Below are 21106 nucleotides of genomic sequence, written 5' to 3' on the forward strand. Positions count from 1 at the left end.
TTCTCATGTTACCCACAATATCACTAAATAACGACTGCTTACAACCGCCCTCCTTCCCAGGACTGGTCTGACGCAGCAGGCCTGTGGCAAAGTCTTCCATTCCCAGTACTACCTGAGGATTGATTACTCTACTTTTTGATAAAGCCCTTGATGCAAGGCTGACATCAAAAAAATTTTAATACATTATTGGTTCAAGAAAACGCTAGTGCATTATGGATGCCTTTAGGGGAAATTTTGTTTAAATAACTACGGAGTGGAAAGTTGCTCCCTGCAGATTCGAGGGGGGCTGTTGGTGTGCCGTCTGCCTGGGCTGCTCCAGAAGGGAGCCCTGGGGTGGGGCGAGCCTCCAGATGGGTGTAGGCCCCTTCCCTCTGCACCACCAGCAGGGTCCTCTCCGCTCTCTTCAGAAAATGGCTTGTGGATTTGGTACTGAAAGGGGAAGGGGCAAAAAGTAAAAGGATGAGGGACTTCAGTGCAGAGAAGAAGGACTTCAGTGCAGAACCAACGTCCCTCCAGGGCCTGGCTCTCTACGCGGTCCGGCGGCCCTTACCAACTGCGGCATGCCTGCTAGTCGGGGTGGGCTCTGCGGGCAGGGGCGGACTGTGGGTGGAGGTGGAGTGGAGGAGGGTCAGGCTACATGCTGCTGTTGAACAGAGCCCTGTAACAGAGGTGCGTGCTGGCCCTGAGGACCGTGGCCACGCACATGTTGACCAAGAAGGGCTTCCAGAGAGTCGTGCATGGTCCTCCTTCTTTGCAGGTGGTGACAGCTCCCCTTTGGCTGGGAAGGCAGCCTGGGCACCTCAAAGACTTCCCTTCACGACTCCACTTCTGACTTCAGTGTCTTGCCTCATGCTTTCCAAACTGTAGGGTACGGCATTTAAGGGGCTTCCCGTTTCTTCCTTGATAAGGCAGTCTTTATCCTCCTGGGTCTCATCCTTCCCCCACTGGTGGTTTGGGAAGAACTCCCTGCGTTTCTCATTGTGTGGCTCCAGAATTCATTTGGGTGGCCGGGGGCGGGGGTGGGAGCACGAGAGGCTGGGGGACGTGTTCCAGTGCGGGCTCCAGTGAGAAAGCTCCTTCCACTGATCCTGCCTGGAAGAGTCTCCCATGATGAATTTGGCATTGTGGGTCACAGCCAGGTAGGAGAAGCGCGGCTGGTCTGCTGTCTGGATCAGCCCCATCCAAAACTTCTCATTTCTAACAGCACTTTCTTGATATCAACGGAAGAAGGGTCTTTCCTCTTGTCCATCAGCAAGAGGCAGGTATCAGCCAGACAGAAGGTCCCGGACTTGCCAATGCCCACACTGCAGTGCACCACTAAGGGGCCCATGCTCCAGGCTGAGTGGCCCTGACTCTCTGACTTTGAAAAGAAAGTTCAAGAATGAGGTATTCACATGAGGTAATACAATTCGGGTATTCACAGTCAGGCCATGTGATATAGTGGAAATGTAAGATCTCTCAAGTTTCTTGGGTTGTAAGATTTTCCAATTGTAGCTGTTGAACTATATAATATGACTTGATGTCTTCAGAGATCAATGTTAATTTCAAATTTGTGTCTTCAAAGATCATTTCTTTTTCTTCTTTTTGTGGCCAGTGATAAAAACTAGAACTAGTGAATTATCCAATTTGTAATTTTTTTTTTTGTTATAGTTTATAGAAAAGATGCAACTTGGACAAGGAATTTTTTTTTTTTTTTTTTTTTTTTTTGACACAGAGTCTTGGCTTGTCACCCAGGCTGGAGTGCAATGGCATGATCTTGGCTCACTGCAACCTCCACCTCCCAGGTTCAAGCAATTCTCCTATCTCAGCCTCCCGAGTAGCTGGCATTACAGGCACCTGCCACCACGCTTGGCTAATTTTTCGTATCTTTAGCAGAGACAGGGTTTCACCATGTTGGCCAGGCTGTTCTCAAACTCCTGACCTAGTGATCCGCCAGAGTTGGCCTCCCAAAGTGCTGGGATTAAAGGCATGAGCCACTACACCCATCTGACATGGAGTTGCTAAACCATCTCCGAGCAGTGTATGCTAGGACTTGTTCATTAGATTGGCAACAGAGGAGCAGGAGGAAATGTAAAGAGAGTGATGTTTGCAGATGTGTGCATATTTACATTTTTATAATAGCTGTTAATGTATGTGCATCTTTTTTAGCTGTGCTATAGGAATACATTAAGTAATTCAATGAAAACATACCTTGTTAAGATTTTAATAGTATAGATCTGCTAATGAATTCTCTTAGAAACATTATTGTTAGTGTATTCTGTTGTTGTATATTTCATTTTAAATTGAGCATTAAGGGAATGCAGTATTTTAATCAAAACTCTGCCAATGCTTTTATCTAGAGGCATGTCACCATTTTTGTCTTTTATGACATTTTTGTCCCAAGAAAGGCGGGATTACATTTTTTTCTAACAGATTGAGTTGGTGTAGTATATTCTTAGTTATCAAAATACTCATATAGCTTTGAGACATTGAATTGGTAAATACTCAAGATGTGTGAAAAAGCATGATATATACTGTATCTCAGTCCCATAAAATTGACTGTTGTGTCTACATGTGGGAATTCACTCAGGGTGGTGGCAAAATTATTAAAGGAAAAATAGTACAGAAAGTTATAGAATGTAGTCTCAAATCCTTCTGGAAGGCCTAAGAGTTTTTCCTACAGTTCTTGGCTGAAGCAGCCAGAGTCTCTTTGCAGGAGCCAGAGAGATTAAGGTGCAAATACAAAGGATTGTGAGTAGTTTACCTAGCTAGTTTGTTTACTCCTGTGGTCTTAAAACTAACCTTTGAGCCGGATGGCCCTCTTGGGGGAGGTCGACTAGGGAGATTACCCACTTATGGTGTTTGCTTTGGGCATCCAAACCTGGCCTTTAATTTTTCTCTACAAGTGTGTTGACTTAGAGCCTCTGTTATTAAATCTATATTGAATAAATGGGGAGAGGGCAAACTAGTCAGCTACAGGATGGTGTAGCTGTGCTCTCTCTCTGTGAGTGGCTCAAAACCCCTTGGCCCCCTCATTCACTGAAAATTTATGGGATGAATCCTGGCATCTACACCCACACAGGACCTAGATGGACATGTTAAACTAAACTGCTTATGATTGTGGATGACTTTGTTCTTTGCTTTTTGTGTTTTTCAGTTTCCTATAATGCACATAGTAACTTTAAAAAAATAAAGGCTTTTGGCCGGGCACGGTGGTTCATGCCTGTAATCCCAGCACTTTGGGAGGCCGAGGCGGGTGGATCACAAGGTCAAGAGATCGAGACCATCCTGGTCAACATGGTGAAACCCCGTCTCTACTAAAAATACAAAAAATTAGCTGGGCATGGTGGTGCGTTTCTGTAATCCCAGCTACTCAGGAGGCTGAGGCAGGAGAATTGCCTGAACCCAGGAGGCGGAGGTTGCGGTGAGCTGAGATCACGCCATTGCACTGCAGCCTGGGTAACAAGAGCGAAACTCCGTCTCAAAAAATAATAATAATAACAAAAAATAAAGGCTTTTTTAAAACCTAAAAAAAGAGGAAGTTATAGAATTGAATACTCCATGAGATATGGTAAAATTGCCTTATGCTAATGGTTGCAAGATAATGGTATAAGAGAGCTTTTACTATATGTATTGATGAACATTAAAATTTGGAAGTCAAAATTCGGTTCATATGTTCAATTAAATGTGCTCAGATTTCATTGTGCTAGATAGGCACATTTTTCTAATGTAATATGAATGAATCAATAGAATCTTCATATTATTGATGAAATGTGGTCATTTCCATGTAGGCTATTTCCATATGAATATTAATAATATATGGACCATATGTTACTAATAGATATTTAAATTCCTTCAAGTACTTGTGGATGTAACTTCATGTCATAGCTTTATCTTTGGCATGAAAAAAAAATGGAAATGTAGAAACCTCTTGGGGCTTGTGTAACATCACATTTATGCCCAGCTTCTGTGTGTATTCACAGTATTCTGTGGAGAGGGGGCGAGTATAAGTCAAATTCCTGATACCTTGAATAACTCTCAAATCTGTATCTCTGTTTCATCATGCCACAGTGAGCTAGGTGGATTCTTCTATCTCCTATCCTTTCTCATCCTTCCACGCAATACCCGCCTGTCCACTTTGACTTTTATTTTGACTTTCAAGGCTGGGGATGTTAACAGTTGGCAGAGGCAGTGCAGTGCTGCTGCTCAGCGAGAAGCTTGTGTGGCCTTGCTAGGTTTCCAAAACACAAAACCACACACTGTTTTCATTAGTGTGAAGTGCAAGATTCTCTCTTCTGTGCTTATTTGCAAAGAAATTAAGACATTACCTTTCAGTGGAAAAATTTCCCTGAGTGTCCTAGTTCAGAGGAGCAATGAAATGTAATACTCAGAAAGTCAGATGTTGAGGAACTCCTCAAGTTTCCTGTAAAAGAGCAGAAGCACAGGCTGCAGAATGACTGAGGGTGGGGCTGGCGCTGCAGCAGCTGAGGGATGTCTTTGCAAATATGCTCATGCGTGGTTTTTGTTTGTTTGTTTTTTGTTTTGAGACAGAGTCTTGCTTCCTCACCAGGTGCCAGGCTAGAGTGCAGTGGTACGATCTCAGCTCACTGCAACCTCTGCCCCCCGGGTTCAAGCAATTTACCTGCCTCTGCCTCCCAAGTAGCTGGGACTACAGGTATGCGCCACCACGCCCAGCTAATTTTTGTATTTTTAGTAGAGATGGGGTTTCACCATGTTGGCCAGGATGGTCTCAATCTCTTGACCTAGTGATCCACCCACCTCGGCCTCCCAAAGTGCTGGGATTACAGGCGTGAGCCACTGCCCGGCCCCATGCATGTTTTTACGTAAAAATAATTTTAAAATTTCTCAATCCAGGCTAAGAAAAAAGAAAGAAGACACAGATTACTAAATCAGAAATGAAAGAGGAATCATCATTACTGATCAAGTGGATGTTAAAGGGACAATAAAGAAATGTTATGAACAATTCTATGCCCATAAATTGTATAACTTAGATGAAAAGAACCAATTCATTGACAGAACCTACCAATACTTGCATAAGGCAAAATAGATGATCTGAATGGGCCTATATCTACTAAAGAAATTGAATTGATAATCAATAAACTTCCAAAACAGAAAGCACCAGGTTTAGAGGGGTTCAGAGGTGAATTATACCAAATAATTGAGGAATAATTGATATCGGTTATTCATAATTTGTTCCAGAAAATGAAAGCAGAAGGAACACGTCCTAAATCATTCTATGAGGCCATTATTACCCTACCACCAAAACCAGATAAAGATATTGCAAGAAAGGAAAACTGCAGACAAATATTTCTTGTGAACATAGATCTTCAACAAATATTGGCATATTGAATCCAACCATGTATAAAAAGAGTTATAGACCACAATCAAGTGAGGTGTATGTCAGGTATGCAAGGCTCAACATTCAAAAACCAATTAGTGCAATCTAGCACATCAACAAGCTAAAGAAGAAGAATCAGATGAAATGATCATATCAATAGATGCAGAACAAACATTTGACAAAATCTAACACCTATTTTTATTAAAAACTCTTAGCAAACTAGGAATAGAGGAAACATTTGTCAGATTGACAAAGAACATCTACAAAATGCTTACAGCTAACATCATTATTTCATGGTGAGAAACTAAACGCTTTCTTCCTAAAATTGGGAATAAAGCCAGGGCGTCCCCACTCATCACTCCTATTCAGCATTATATTGAAGTCCTTGTTAATACAATGCAACAAGAAAAGGAAATAAAAGGTATACAGATTGGGAAGGAAGAAACAAAATTATCTTTGTCCAAAAATGACATTATTCTACATTCTTCAGTAGAAAATATCAAATAATTAACAAAAATTCTCCTAGAACTGATATGTCATTAAAGAAAAGTTACAGGATGCAGGTTAATTAATATCCAAAAGTCAATTGGTTTCCTATATATCAGTAATAAACAATAGAAATGAAAAGCAAAACACCATTTACATTAACGCTAAAAAAGTGAAACACTTAGGTATAACTTAACAAACTAGGTATAAGATCTATAAGAAGGAAAACTACTAAACTCTGATGAAAGAAATAACAAATCTAAATAAATGGAGAGATGTTTAATGTTTGTAGATAGGAAGACTCAATACTGTCAGAAGGTCAGTTCTTCCCATCTAGGAATCTATAGATTCAATGCAATTCTAGTCATAATCTCAGCAGATTACTCTGTGGATATCAACATATTGATTCTAAAGTTTTCATGAAATGGCAAAATATCTGTGGATAGATCAGTAGAATATTGAAGAAGAAAAAAGAATGACATTACCCAACTTTGAGACTTATTTTAAAGTTAAAGTAAACAAGAAAGTCTGGTATTGGTGAGAGAACAGACAGATAAATCAATGTAAGAGGGTATAGAGCCTGAAAACAGACCCATGTAAATGTATAGTCACCTGATTTTTTGACAAAGAAGAAATGCAGGTTAATGGATAAAGGGACAGTCTTTTTTTAGACAGAATTTTGCTCTTGTTGCCCATGTTGGAATGCAATGGCGCAGTCTCAGCTTACCTTAACCTCCAATTCCTGGGTTTGAGTGATTCTCCTGCCTTAGCCTCCTGAGTAGCTGGAATTACAGGTGCCTGCCACCACATCTGGCTAATTTCTCTATTTTTAGTAGAGACAGGGTTTCACCATGTTGGCCAGGCTGTCTTGAACTCCTGACCTCAGATGATCTGCCCTCCTTGGTCTCTCAGAGTGCTGGGATTACAGGCGTGAGCCACCGTGCCAGGCCCAAAGATACAGTCTTTTTGACAAATGGTGGTGGAACAACTGGACATCATATGCAAAAGAAAAAAAGGATCTAGACAAAGACCTCACACCCTTCACAAACTTAACTAAAAATGGGTCATAGACCTAAGTGTAGAACATAAAAGTATAAAACTTCTCCAAGACAACATAAAAGAAAATTTACATGAGTTTGGATTTGACTGTGAGCTTTTGATGCTACATCAAAAGCATAATTTATGAAGGGAGAAAATAGGTAAGTTGGACTTTATCAAAATTAAAACTTCTGCTTTGTGAAAGAAAGTGTTATGAGAAAAAAAAGGCAAAGCCACATGGCCGAGCTTAGGCATTGTTGTGAAGAGACACCAGCGTTCTTGTTGTGAGGCATTTCCCTCCCTTTCTCTCTTTCCCTTTCGTCCTTCAGGTCAGTGGGGAGTGATTCTTTCTGCCACCTTTGAGGTCTCTGTTAAGAGATGGAAACTTGTCATTAAAAAACACAGTTATGCATAAAATCCCTGAGTGCAGATACTGGTCAACAGTGTTAAAAAGCTCCCATATGTATGAAAATTTGCAGAAATAGAAAAAAAACATGTAAATAACATTTGAAGTGTGTTCTATAATAAATGTAAAACATGACAATTTTGGAAAGCTTGGAAACACTTCTAAACTGGACCAGGCTCTTGGGAATAAAATGGCTCTACCTGCTCACTGAATCTATGTGAAACTTGCTGTGGGGGTGATGAGAACATCAAGTTCATCCGTGGTTCCAGTCAAAAGAATAAAAGACTTCAGTGACATCTCGTGGGCCTAGTTCTCACACTGCTGAAGGAGCCAGTCCATTCTGAAATCCATGGTCTTATCTCAAGAATGAGTGAAGGGGGTCGGTGCAGTCCTAGCACTTCGGGAGGCCAAGACGGGCAGATCACTTCCTCAAGTGAGTTTGAGACCAGCCTGGCCAACATGGTGAAATCCCGTCTCTATGAAAAATATAAAAAATTAGCTGGGAGTGATGGTGCATGCCTGTAATCCCAGCTACTCCACAGGCTGAGGCTGAGGAAGGAGAATCACTTGAACTCGGAAGGTACAGGTTGCAGTGAGCTGAGATCACGCCACTGCACTCCAGCCTAGGTGACAGAGGGAGACTCCATCTCAAAAACAAAACAAATCAAAACAAAACAGAATGAGTGAAGGATTCTCCCTCTTGAGAAAATGTTGGCCTGTAAAAGAGTGTGAGGACCTGAATCGGTCCACTTCTCTGTGGTTCAGAATTATTTTATTTTTCATGCTATGACCTGGGGAAACACAAAGGCATTTTTTTCTCCTTCCCTATTACTGTAGCAAAACTATCAATATTGTTATGCCTCTAGCCAAAGAAGAGTATGGCCATGAATTCTTGCCTTGATTTCTATTCGTTTCTCTTTCCCTGTATTGGAAGGGCTGCAGGTTGGCTGGCTGGGCTGTTCTAATCACGCATGAAAAACCTCGTGACCCAAAGAATTCAGGTGGTTTCTTATTTGCATTTTAGGGTAACCACACGAGGTCTGTAAAGGTGAAAGAAGCCATATCACGGCCAATGGCAAGTTGGAACTGTTGGATGGGTTTTCACTGCCTTTCTGGGTTGCTTTTCCAGGAGGACTCACACATGTGACAAGAGCTCTTGGGGTCTTGGGGCAAGATAACAGGGATCTTAAGCCTTGATTTAGTGTGTCCTTAGGGAAGTTTTAAAAGTTGGGGGTTGCACCTAATGCAGGATTCTTAGCAAATAGTAGTCGTGGTACTTTCTGACTTGCTGATTGCTTATACAGAAGTTTCAAACCTAGAAACAGGTCATGGTTTTTATATATTACCATCTGTCTGTAACTACATGCCGGTCACAGCAAAGCCAGGTTAGACAACCAAGATGCTGCTGGTGGTCAATTTCATTTACAACAATACAGTAACTAAAAATATAAAAGAAAGAAAAATACAGAAGCTTTCATGACATAAACCATAAACCTTTACAGACAGCAATAAAAGTAGACTTGAATCAGTGGCAAGATACTATAAATAAGTTTAAATTCCAATCAAAAGCCCCACGGGATTTGGAGAGCAGGATTGGACAAAGCATTACTGAAATACCCTGTAGGTAAGCGCCAATACTCACCAAGAAATCTGTAAATATAGAGAATATTGGAAAAAGTTAAAGATATTATAGATCTCTATGCAGATGTAGGTCTGTTATAAGAGTAGATAGATGAATTGGAGAGCACAGGCTGCTTGCAGGGACCCTTCCTCCGCTCCACTCCCAGTATAAGAGTTTATGGGCAGCATCGCTAATTATGAGGGAAGAAAAACTGGTTAGTCAGTGATGCAGGCATAATAGGTGGGGAATGGATGTAGATTCTCTCCTCATACCATATACTGACCATACTTACTCAGTCTCCAGCCTCCTCGGTGGTCAACGGAGACAGCATGTGCCCAGCCCTCCACCCTGAAAGAATCCCAGGGTGAGCACACACTGTGATGTGGCCCCAAGACGCCAGGTACGCACAGATGCTTTCGTAAGGCAGGATGTTCTGAACGCTAGAGGTCACCGCCCAGAAACTGGCCAAGGATGAGTTGTGTTTTTCAACGGGCAGGGTTTTAAAGCCCCAGACTTGCCGAGTTAACCCTTTACTGCACAGGTCCTACTGGTGGCTGCACAGAGAGAGGGAACAGACAACAGGAGCCCTGAGGAGGGACTCGGGCAGGTGTTTGTGAAGAGGGGAAGGGGCGGAGCTCTGGAGGTGGGAGAGGACACTGGAAGAACTCAGCCTGCTGTCTGACCACATGCATGTTTAATGGAAGGGCAGCCAGCCTCGGGAAAGAGCTCTGGGCCAGAGGCCGAGCCCATCAGGAGGGAAGGCAGGGCTGATGGCTGAGGCACAGTCAGTCCCAGGTTCCAGGGTCCACACAAAGCCCCTGCTGCAGCCTCATGCCCTCCTCCTTGGCACTGGCTGAGCAAAGGCCATGACTGGTGATGATCTTGTAGAATGAAGGCTGAGAGTTTTCTAATAGACCACTTGGTCAGTTTCTAATCAGGGATTGAGATTTCTGAAGAGATTCAAGGCATTGCTGCTGATTCAGATTATCTCCACAGTTGCTGTGTCTGTGACTCACTTTTTCTCTCCAGTTCTTTTTCTTTCTTTCTGTTTCTTTTTCTTTCTTTCTTTTTCTCTTTCTTTCTTTCTTCTTTCTGTCTGTCTTTCTTTCTTTCTCTTTCTTTCTTTCTTTTTCTTTCCTTCCTTCCTTCTTCTCCATTGCATTTTGAATTGGCATTCCAGGATATTTAAAAACATAGTTTTTACCCATTTTCTGGAAAAAGAACATCTATAAAGACTGGACCACATCTTGCCATGGCCCTCCCACCTCTTGTACGACCCTACAAAGGAACAGACAGCCAGACTGGGGCAGGACAACACATTCTCAGAAACAGAATGCCCACAGAGCAGGCACCACACATTTGCGGTTGCTTTTTAGTTCAAAGATCCTGCCCATTTCATCCTCAGGAGCAGTTTTCAGTTACCAGGGCTTTAGGGCCAAAATATGAGGAAAAACTGAGGGCTGATCCCATTTCTTGAGCATTCACTGTTTTAAAAATTAAAACAGAAGAGGATATCGCATCATCATTTCTATCTAGTGAGTGTGACCCCATAGGAAAGGCAGACAGTGATGTCATTTCTTGCCGTGGGGTGCGAATTCCTAGGAAACGGATAGGCTCTTCGGAGACAGGGGCAGTCACACCACTCGCCATTCCCTGCTGGGGACAGCCTTCTCCATGGCAGGGAAGCCCTGTGACTAAGCATTGCTTCATCTCTGTTAGCCAAGCACTTAACGTTGTATCAGAAGACATTACAAACTACTGATAAATGTGCCAAAGTCAGCAATACTTTAATTGCTATTTCTCAGGTTTATGTAAAAAGCAATTAAGGCAAGCTGTGAAATAGGAACATAAATCACTAGAGGAACATTTGACATTTAGTGCCCCGTTATTAGTGACAAGAGAGCACTCCAGCACTGGGTATTAGTGGACTCTGAAAGCAGTCTCAAATTATGTGGAATTCAAATTCTGCGGAGTAATTAGAAATCTAAATAGGACAAGGCTTTTCTCATTTAAGACGTTTCTGACTTAACTATTATTAAATTATCTATGAGCAAGAGTTGGAGAGGACTAGAAAAACATCCCTTTCATGAAGAGCCCAAATCAGTAAATAAGAGAAAGAGATGAGAAGTAGTTAATGGAATCAAAGCCCATGGCTTTTCTCCATATGACTCCACCACAACCCATGCTGTTTAAAAGTTTACTGAGAGGGCATTCTGCATCAGAGTTTCACCACCTTCTTTATTAGCCAATCCTACACTGTTCTTTAATTGTACATTGTAATTAGTGTGCAAAACGAAACACAACACCTCGTAAATTAAAAAATAATTCAGGTCTTGAGATACTTGTATCTGTCTTGCTTAAAGTTCTGAGTCAATTATTTGATAAAAGGGTGAGGTGCCTGCTTTTACGCTCAGCTGGAAGAGCTGTACATGTCACAAGAAGGTATTCCATACACCTGGCATAGGCGGGATCTCAGAAGAATAAGCAGTCATGGGCTTCTCCAAACCAGAAAAGCGGGACCTCACCTCCTCCACATGGAATTCTTCTCACAGAAATAGACACAGGCTTCACAGCAGAATGGTAAAATTCTAAAAGCGTTATCTCAAAGGACCAGAAGAGGACATGATAAAAAGGTGAACCAAGGCTTGAAAAAATGTCACAAACGGTGAATAAGTGAGATCAGGGTAATACAATGCAAATGCTGCTGGAAAACAAGAAATGACATGTTTGGTGGAAGAGAGTCTTAAAAATGCATTTTCTACGATATCTCATACAGACTTTGTTTACTGGAGAAAATAATTAGCTCAGGAGGTCATCAGTCAGGGAATGATCACTGGAACACCTCACTGTTTTGGAGGTGACCTCTGGTAAGGACCAAGTCCTCTCTGGTGTTTGCTCTCTTGACCCTCCCCATGGGGGCTAAGACTTTTACCCTCCTACGTGTGGGGAAATGACTCGCTCCTAACACACGGTGGGCAGGTTGGAAAGGCACACAGGCAGTCAGAAAAGTCATGGCCGGGGCACTTCAAAACAAATCTCTAAGGGGGCTGTAAAAAAGAAAAGAAAGAAAGAAAAAGATTTTAGACGAACCAAAGCCCTGAAAAAGCCTTCTAAATCCTACCCACTCTGCCGATCGCTGGGTTCTTCCCTGAGGGACCTTCAGAAAATTAAGGAGATAGAAACCAAACTCAGATACCATTGCAGCTCCTCTGTTGGAAAAATCACTCTTTGCTATAAACTTTCATGTTCATGGAACAATCCAACCAGTATTTTAATGGTAATAGTAATCACGGAGCACGCATTTCCACTGGAACGTTCGGAAGCCAAGGAATAATGGCATTCTGGCTTTGATGCCTTCTGTCCTTGTTTACATAGTAAACGAGACTCTCTCAACAGCTCTTGGAACGATGCCCTTTCATATTTGACAATGAGTTCATCTGGTACAAATAGAGAACCTTGAGGAAATGTGAGTCTGCCTTCCCCAGAGGTCAGAGCTTGTTATGTGAGTGCCGAGCCCCACTGCTGTCCTTGCTGGGCCTGTACCCCACAGCAACGCTGGCCACACCCAGCAGAGCCAGCTGCTCTCCGTCCAGCCCTTCAGCGGGATCTGTGGTCACCTCTGACACCGCAGGGTCCCTCTGTGCTGGTTCGCCGGGCCCTGCTGCTCTCTGGTACCATTCTCCTCCAGCTCACGGATGTGCCCGGTGGCACGTGGGGTTTTCACTCTAGACAGAGCCAGGGAACCCTGCCCCCATCAATGTTGACATGTCCCCTATCCAAAGGCGCTCCCCTGCAAGGTTTGCAGACCACTGCCTGCCTGGAAATCAATCTGATATCCAAAATGTGTACGTTCTACAGTGCCCTAGTGTGTGTTTTACCACTTTTAAAACAAGAGTGGTCCCAACGTCTCCCTTAGGGACTAACTAGTAAATTGAGACTTGCTCTCTGAAATATTCCACAGTGATGGCCCTAAAAGTGCCCAAGGCAGGGTCTTGTACTTGGCGATGGGAAACATAAACGAAACGCGTGTGCTCGGTGATTTTCACCGACTCCTAGGCTTATGGCAGACAGTCTTTGCCAAGTGACAGAATTAGTACTCCTTTTCCAGATGTCCCCCTCTCTCATACCTGGACAGCTGGAGCAGAATTCATAAAACGTGAAACAGGCGAATGTGCTAAGAGGAGGAGGAAGAAACAATCCCTGTATTTGTTCAGCCAAATGGCTAAACGCACCGTGACCAAAACCTGGGGACCGAGAATGAGGTGCTTCAATGACGTGAAGCAAACTAACATCTCAAGTTACATTAGGACAGACACATCTGCTGCAGCGATTTTTCAAAACCACATAAAAAGTTGTCGGGCAGTCGTTGCCAACACAATACAATGAAAAGAGCACATGCCCTAAGTCGCTGCTCAGTCCAGGGCACCGAAGCCGAGCTGTGCCATCTCCGGCAAGACCCGGAACGTCTCTCGGCCTCATTGTCCTCTGTGAGGCCTGGATGCGAACCTCACAGGGCTGCTCTGAAGAGTAAATGCGATAATGAATCTGAGGACACTTTGTCAGTGCCACTTAAATGTTCTTGTTTTAAAATTTATTGCTTTTAAAGCCATGTGAATTGGGTGTTGAGACATTTAAAAATTCTCACCACATGTGGCAAGGTTTATAGAGCCCTGACTTACAGAATGCCAATTCACAAATGTCAGCCACACCCAGCTTGGGTGGCTCCATGAGTCTTTGGCTGTGAGAACTGACCTCTCTACACGCTGCTGCTGCTGCTGCTGCTGCTGGTACCGCTGGTACCTAGGCTTCCTCTGTCTTCTCCCTTCCATTTCTCCTCAAAACTCCTCTCCCATGCCCCACCACCACTGCACAGAACCATACTTTGGGCATAAGGTAATTAAACAGACTTTTGTAATTGACCTAAATATGGAAGCACCACGCAGAATTAAGGTTGCATGTGAAGAAGTCACAATTTCCAATTCCAAGGAGCTGACAAACCAATACACATGTGAAGACCAACATACCTGGAGATTGCAGACTGCCTGGACAATAATTTTCCATGTGTAGGCCTAGTACAATTTTCTTTTTTGTGGATTAGATAAAGAACGTTCACAGCTAAAGACAGTACTCTGGCAAATGCTTAAACTTATGATCAAGCTATGACTTGTGATTCTACTTGTCACAAGCTTTGATTTGTGATTCCACTTACTCTTCTATCTCCAAAGCTCAGTCACACCAAGAGTAGAAGACTTTCTCAATCCGATAAAAGTTATCTATTAAAAACTCTACAGGTAAATACAGTGAAATTCCTAACACATTTCCCCCTAAGTTTAGTACAAGGCAGGGATGCCCACTCATACCAGATCTATTCAGCCGTGATAGTAGAGTAAGTCAAGAACAATAAATGAAAGTTACAAAGGCTAGAAAGGAAGAATTCAAGCTGTCTTTATTTGTAGGTGACAATTGTATACATAAAACATTCAAATTCAGAGATTCCCATGATAGAACTTTCTGAAGTGTTGAAAACATTCCGTATTTTGACCTAGGTGATGGTTATACAGGCATTTACTCATGTGAAAAGTCACTAAGCTGTACATTTAAAATTTGTGAATTTTACTTGGTATAAATACACTTCAGAAGAAGTTATACGGTTTAAAATCATCTGCATGAAAATATAACCACTGATGGTTTCAAAACATGTTTGCAAATTATTTGATGCTTCTCTTTTCAAAACGTGGACTGTAACTCCCTCCCCTTGAATACGAGCTGAACTTAATGACTCACAGCCAGTGAATAAAGGCTGTGGAAGTGAGGCCATGTGACTTCTGAGACAAGACCATCAAAAGGATGTGGCTTCCATCTGCCTCTCTCTCTGTCAAGATGACCACTCTGTGGGAAGCCAGCCGCCATAGCATGAAGGCACTCAAGCAGCCTTGCAGAGTTGCACGCTTGGTGAGGAACTGAGCCCTCACACCAGCGATCGGCAGCATCGTGCCGGCTGTGTGATCTGCCCAATGTGCGAGCAGATTCTCCAGCCACTCGAGCCATGGTGCTCCTGCAGTCCTGACTTTCTGACTGCAGCCTCATGAAAGAGCCTGAACCAGAAACATCCAGTGAAGCTGCTTGTAAATCCTTGCCCTACAGAAAACTTTGAGAGGTAATAGGCGTTTATGGTTGTTTTAAGCCAGAGAGTTTTGGGGGTAGTTTGTTATAAAACCATGGATAATCCTTGCCTTCAGTGTTAGTGATTATGTTTGAACAGGATGCTTCACAGCTGGGAATGATTGAGATGTGAGAAGTTCTATGTATCTTATAATCTAACCTACAAAACAAGCTTCGAGTGCTATCTATAAGGCATTATGTAAGTTAAAGCATACCAAGTCCTGAAAATGTAAAAACTCAAGTAATGTTATGTTACTCATTTTCTAGATGGCTCTTTCCACTTGTGGACCCTAAAGCCTCTACATCTGGAGCATGTGGGTGACTTTGGAACAAAATACTCAGAATCCAACAGCCATAAGAAACTGGCATTGTAAGGAATTTTCCCAGGGTAGAGAACCAAGCATGACAACTGAGGCCTCTTTTGCCAACGTGACAGCATGAGGAGGAAGTAGGAAAAGCCTTTGACTAGTTGTATTTTGGTCTCATTATACGACTTTGCTTCCTAAAGATGTCAAGTTCCTATAAATCCTCTTCTTGAAGCACTAGGAAGTCAGGTTCAAACTCACCAGATGACGGAGGAACTGGTTAGAACCTGTGTTGCTGTTGTTAGAAGACTCAGATTCTCCGCTAGCACCAGACGCTCTACCTGGAAGGTCACAGCAACCCTTCTCCTTGCTTAACACTCAGTACATGAAGAGAAGTTAATTCCCGAACACAATGGCTGACTTTGTAGCCAGGGCACTGCCCTTTCAGATGAGCTTACAGAAAGCTGCCCAGTTGCTTCCAACTCCTTGTACTGCTCTTCCTCAGTGCTGCTTCCCCACCATTCCACCGCTTCTGCATTTTCAACGCTAGGTTTGTTAAACGAGCCCTCTAAAATGCATGGTCATGAATAATTTTAATAGTAAAATGGTTTAAACTATAGGTGCTGGAAATAAGTAAGCACCTGATAATGGATTAGTTGTCCTTAAGAATTTCCCCTTAAAAAATCATTAGCATTTCTCTACAACCACTGGTGGCTGTTTTTGTTGTTATTGTTGAGACAGGGTCTCACTTTGTCACCTGTGCAGTGGCACGATCATGGCTCACTGCGGTCTCCACCAGCCAGGGTCAAGGCATCCTCCCACCTCAGCCTCCCAAAGTGCTGGGATTACAGGCATGAGCCACTGCACCCGGTCCTCTGGTGGTTTTCCAAGGGCATCGGTTTTGCCTGAAAAGCAAGGAAGAGTTAATGATCAGGAACAAACACCTGGACAAACAGAGCCATCCTCTGTGCCTCGGGGAGATGTGATCCCGCCCACAGCATGTTCTTGGTGCTGTACACTCACAATGTGTCCTCACGCGAAGTAATGGGGTAAAAAACACACACCTGAAAGGACAAATGAGCAGGAACAGAATGTAAAATGCAGAAATCACTGGAAACTATTCCTAGGGTGACAAAGTAAAGATTCAACCATAAAACCACTAATTTAAAAGAATACAAAGCAGGTTTTTATGTCAGGAGTAGGGATCAGAGTGGAAATCCAGGGTAGATAATAATCACAATGATGGCGAAAATGACTTTTTAGCAATCATGGAAAGAACAGAAACCATTTAAAGCACTTTCCCCACACCCCAAACAATTTGAAGTCCTCTAAGAATCTGGTGGAAGGTGAGACTACAGAGGTAAGATAAGGGAGTTCTTTTTCAAACAAAGGAGCTTTGGAAAACCTCAAAGGAGGCAGAAAACAAACATCTGGGGGGACGTGTGTGTGTGTTGCTGTGTGAATAAAGCTGAGTGCCCATGGGCTGCTCCAGTTGGAGTCTGACAGCTGACATGGAGGGGAATGAGCTGTGGCCAAGGGCAGGGGAGGCGAGGGTCATGGAGGGCACGTGGAGGGGAACATGCCACAGAGGTGATGAAAGGCAGCTTTGTCGACAGAAAACAGGGAAGCCTCATGGGGAGATGGGAGATGTGGGATTGTGGGATGTTTAGGGTCACTGGAACCATTGGCTCAGTGGGGCCAAGGGTGGACGGGGGTGCTGAGGGACAAGGTTTCAGCTGGTGACTTCATGGCAGGTGCCTCTTTTATCACCTCCTGGGCCAAGAGCTGGAGGGGTTATCTCAGCACGCCCTGATCCTGCAGTAGGAGCCTTATGCATTTCATTCCTCACTTGCTTCAAGAGATTAGTGTGTTCTTCACTGGGATCTCCATGAGGAGGGTGGGGACAGTCAGGATTTAGAGGAAGCCGGGGGGACCCAGCCTATCAGAGGCTATGCAGGGAGGCAGAGGGCATCCTAGCTTTTCCCCCCAAGACTAGGTGAACTGCAGAAAGCCAGAATAGACTCCAACTTCAAGACGGGGTTTACATAAGACCCTCCTGACAGTGGAGGCAGAGCCTGGGGCATGGCTCATGGGACCAGGACTTTTAGTGGCTTAGTGTTACCAGGTAGTCCTGCTCAGCATGTGCTGCCCCCTCTCAGCTTCTGATCAGCCAGAGAGTCCACACACACTGAACAACCACAAGAGTGTATGGCCAAGTTTGAGTGTTCAGTCACGTTAAAGGTCCTTACAGTCACAGGGCACACATCTTTCTATTTGTATGGCTTTGCCCACGCTGCAGAAGGCCAGATCTTTATGCCACTTCAAGGGTGACATTATAGTGGAAGTTGCTTCTACAAAGGCAGTGGTGAATGTCACATGGAGCAAAGTGGAGTGAAAAACACAAGAGTTTTAGTACTGAAATCAGATAAACCCAGCCCAGCACTCCTCGAAAGCATCTTGGGCCAGCTGCTTGACCTCTCAATGTTATCCCCTTATCTACAAACTTAGGATGCTGTTGCGGATGAAGATGAGACTCATCTCTTGCTCCTGATGTTATGAGTAACACTAAAGTGTGAAGGGTCACGTGAGTGAATATCACCTATTCTTGCTCTAACTCAGGGTTGAGTCTTTGGTTTCATGAAATCCTAGACCCACCCCATCTGGCTCCATAGCAGGGCTTCCTAGCGTCCAGCATGGCTGAGTTTTCCATGAACTTGGGGGGTGCAGACACACCTCAGGTTCCAGGGAGACCCATCTACAGGCCCCACACTCAACCCCAGATGGGTGAGAGGGTGCTTTTCTGCAGATCTGGCGATGTGTCGATCGGACTGAGTGTCTTACTGTAAAAGAAATTCCACTTCACATTAGTTTTCAGAAATTACAAACTGCTTCAGAAGTCTGATTCTAGATTTGCTAGTTTTGAGCTTTGATGAACAAAATCAAAGGAAAACCTACCATTTAGAAACTACCAGGTGGCTTTCTCTTTTGTAAGAGATGAAGCCCAAATTAATGGTTGGAGAAAAATTGCTTTTCTGTCTGCGAAAAGGAAAAAAAGACACTTCACTATGGGTTTTGGTTTTTGAAAGGTGAAGCCAAGATCCTACTGTGAAATAGCATTTAAGACAACACAGAACCACATGGTTTTCTACAATAATGTCAAGTGTGGTCTTCACTGTGGGGAGAACTACGTTTCTTCACTCATTCAAGCATTGCTCATTGAGCTAGGATGTACGGATCCCACCAGAGCGCCTTGCACCCTCCAGGCCTGAGTGCTGCCTGCGTGGAGCCTGTAGTCTGGCAAGAGGAACAGACACCAATGCGACAATCGCATCACTGCCTCTAAGTGCTGTGAAGCCAGGGCGATGTGCGACGGGGCACTGAGCCTTGTTTTGAAGGCTTCTCTGAATCAGTGACTTCTTAACCAAAATCCAAAGGTGAGTTTATAGGTAAAAGGAGTTAGGGTGCTCACTTCGGCAGCATGTATACTGAAATTGGAAAGATTTACATGGCCCCTGTGCAAGCAGGACTCATACATTCACAGTGCTTCATACTTCTGCACAAGAATGTGAAGGCGTTAAATGCCACTGAACTGTACACTTACAGTGGTTAAACTGGTACATTTTATGTTATGTATGTAATAATATGTATCACAGTTTTAAAAAAGAGAGAATGTGTGGCGTTGCAAATGCCCCATTGCAGGCAGAGGGAGCATCAGGTACAAGTGTTAGTGGCCCGAGAGGAAAGCCAGCAGCCAGGACTTGTGTGCTGAGATTTGTGGGGTGGCGTGTGGCCCAGGATGAGACTGGGTTTGCAGAACCTCGTTATCAGTCTTTGTCTCAAGGCCAGAGAAAGATTACTGAAAAGCTTTTATCTGGGTAGTGACATAATTTGTGTTAAAAGAATCCCCCTGGACTAGGGCGAGAGTGGTTGGAGGGGCAGTGGACGCAGCTGGCCAGATAGAAAGGTGTCAGAGTTCTTCAGGAGACAGGTGGCTGTCACTTGGGATAAGGTGCTGGAGTTGAGATGCAGAAAAGTGGATAGATTCTAGAAAACTTGGAGGACAAATGGCTGAACTTGTTGACGAGTCCCTCTGGGGGGGAGAAGGACTCACTGGGACAGATTGCCAGGTGGACAGTGGTGCCAGTAACTGGGGCAGGAAGCACAGACAGAAGGGCCTGGAGGATGGATAGTGGTGGTTGTTTTGGGCATGGTGTTGAGTTTGTGCCTCAGTGAGGTTTGCAGCTGCCAGTGGGGGAAGATCTTGTGCACGGGTGGCGGACTCAGGGCTCGCTAAGGCCCGCACTCATTTCTGGTGGAGTCTATGGGGATTCTGCTGGCTCACACACTGCACTGTTTTCTGAGACACTTCTGTCACGGGACTGGGGAGGGCTCAGGACCACTCCCGAGGGAAAACAGATGGAATGCCCTTTCTGCCTCATGCGGCAGCCAGGCCTGCTAACAGGACAGCTGACGAAAACAATCTCTTATTCTTCTGCATGGCTGCTCCCACAGAAACCACACTGGCCTCATGACAGCATCCTGACTGGACCTTCTGGGGCGTGTTGGTATTTTAGACCTGCCAATTAACTGTGTTCAACTCTGGGTCCTGGAGACCCCAGGGTGGGCAGTACTCAGAGCACTTCTGAAGCACTCACTTATAAGGCAGACACTGTGCTGAGTGATTGAAGCTAAATGTTGCATCCACCCACAGGGCTTGAGTCTCTGCAACAGCTGCCTTTTCATTTAACAATCTTGGAAAATAAAAACATACTGGCCAGGTGTGGTGACTCATGCCTGTAATCCCAGCGCTTTGGGAGGCCGAGGTGGGCTGATCACCTGAGGTCAAGAGTTAGAGAGACCAGCCTGACCAACATGGTGAAACCCTGTCTCTACTAAATACAAAAAATTAGCTGGGCGTGGTGGCACGTGCCTGTAATCTCAGCTACTTGGGAGGCTGAGGCAGGAGAATCTCTTGAACCCGGGAGGCAGAGGTTGCAGTGAGCTGAGATTGTGCCATTGCACTCCAGCCTGGGCAACCAGAGCGAAACTCTGTCTCAAAACAAACAAACAAACAAAAAATAACATACCCGGTTGAGATCCACCAGAGGCCGAAGTGGCCTTGTATTCATGAGCTTCTCTCGTCCCTGCCTCCAGTCCCTCTGTCCTCCCTGGGCCCATCCTAGTGCCATCGTGAAGGAATATCATTCTTTATTCATGCCCTGCTGCTGAAACATGCATAAAGGTTCCAACTAAACAATCAAATGTCAGAAAACAACATTTAGGACATACCACCCAGACCAGTAGGCATGTAATAAATGCCTGCAATTAGTCACGCATGCCTCCAGGAGTAAACATGAGCTGGCATGAAGGACGGCTTTTTAATTATGCCAACAGATGAAGTCTTCTTACTATGTACGGAAGCATTCAGGCCAAATTCTGGGGTAAGTTCAGAAATGTAATTCCCTGAAAGTGGCTGGTCATAATTAGTTTGGAATTGGATGAGAATATGAGGTAAACCATTTTTAGCAATGACTCACTCGCACAGTTAAGGGTGAACATGTACTGAAGGAAACTTGTTAATCTGTGAAGGTCAACCAAGAAGCTCTTGATGTGTCCTCAGGGGCACAACATGGTATAAGTTAGGCTACATATAAACAAATATGTTAAGCATCTCTAAGGTCAACATTCTCTTTTGAAAATGAAGGGAAGTAGTTAGTGGACCCAGAGTGCTGGAAAGGGCCCCAAAGTGA

The 21106-nt window shown here is 44.1% G+C and overlaps 1 pseudogene; it reads right to left on the reverse strand.

The window, feature by feature from the left end:
* Positions 1–633: 633 nt before the first annotated feature.
* On the reverse strand, positions 634–20545 carry LOC101041610 (tyrosine-protein phosphatase non-receptor type 1-like; annotated as a pseudogene).
* Between the last annotated feature and the right edge of the window lie 561 nt (positions 20546–21106).

This window comes from Saimiri boliviensis, chromosome 2 (assembly GCF_048565385.1).
Source record: "Saimiri boliviensis isolate mSaiBol1 chromosome 2, mSaiBol1.pri, whole genome shotgun sequence".
In the NCBI taxonomy this organism is placed as follows: domain Eukaryota; kingdom Metazoa; phylum Chordata; class Mammalia; order Primates; family Cebidae; genus Saimiri; species Saimiri boliviensis.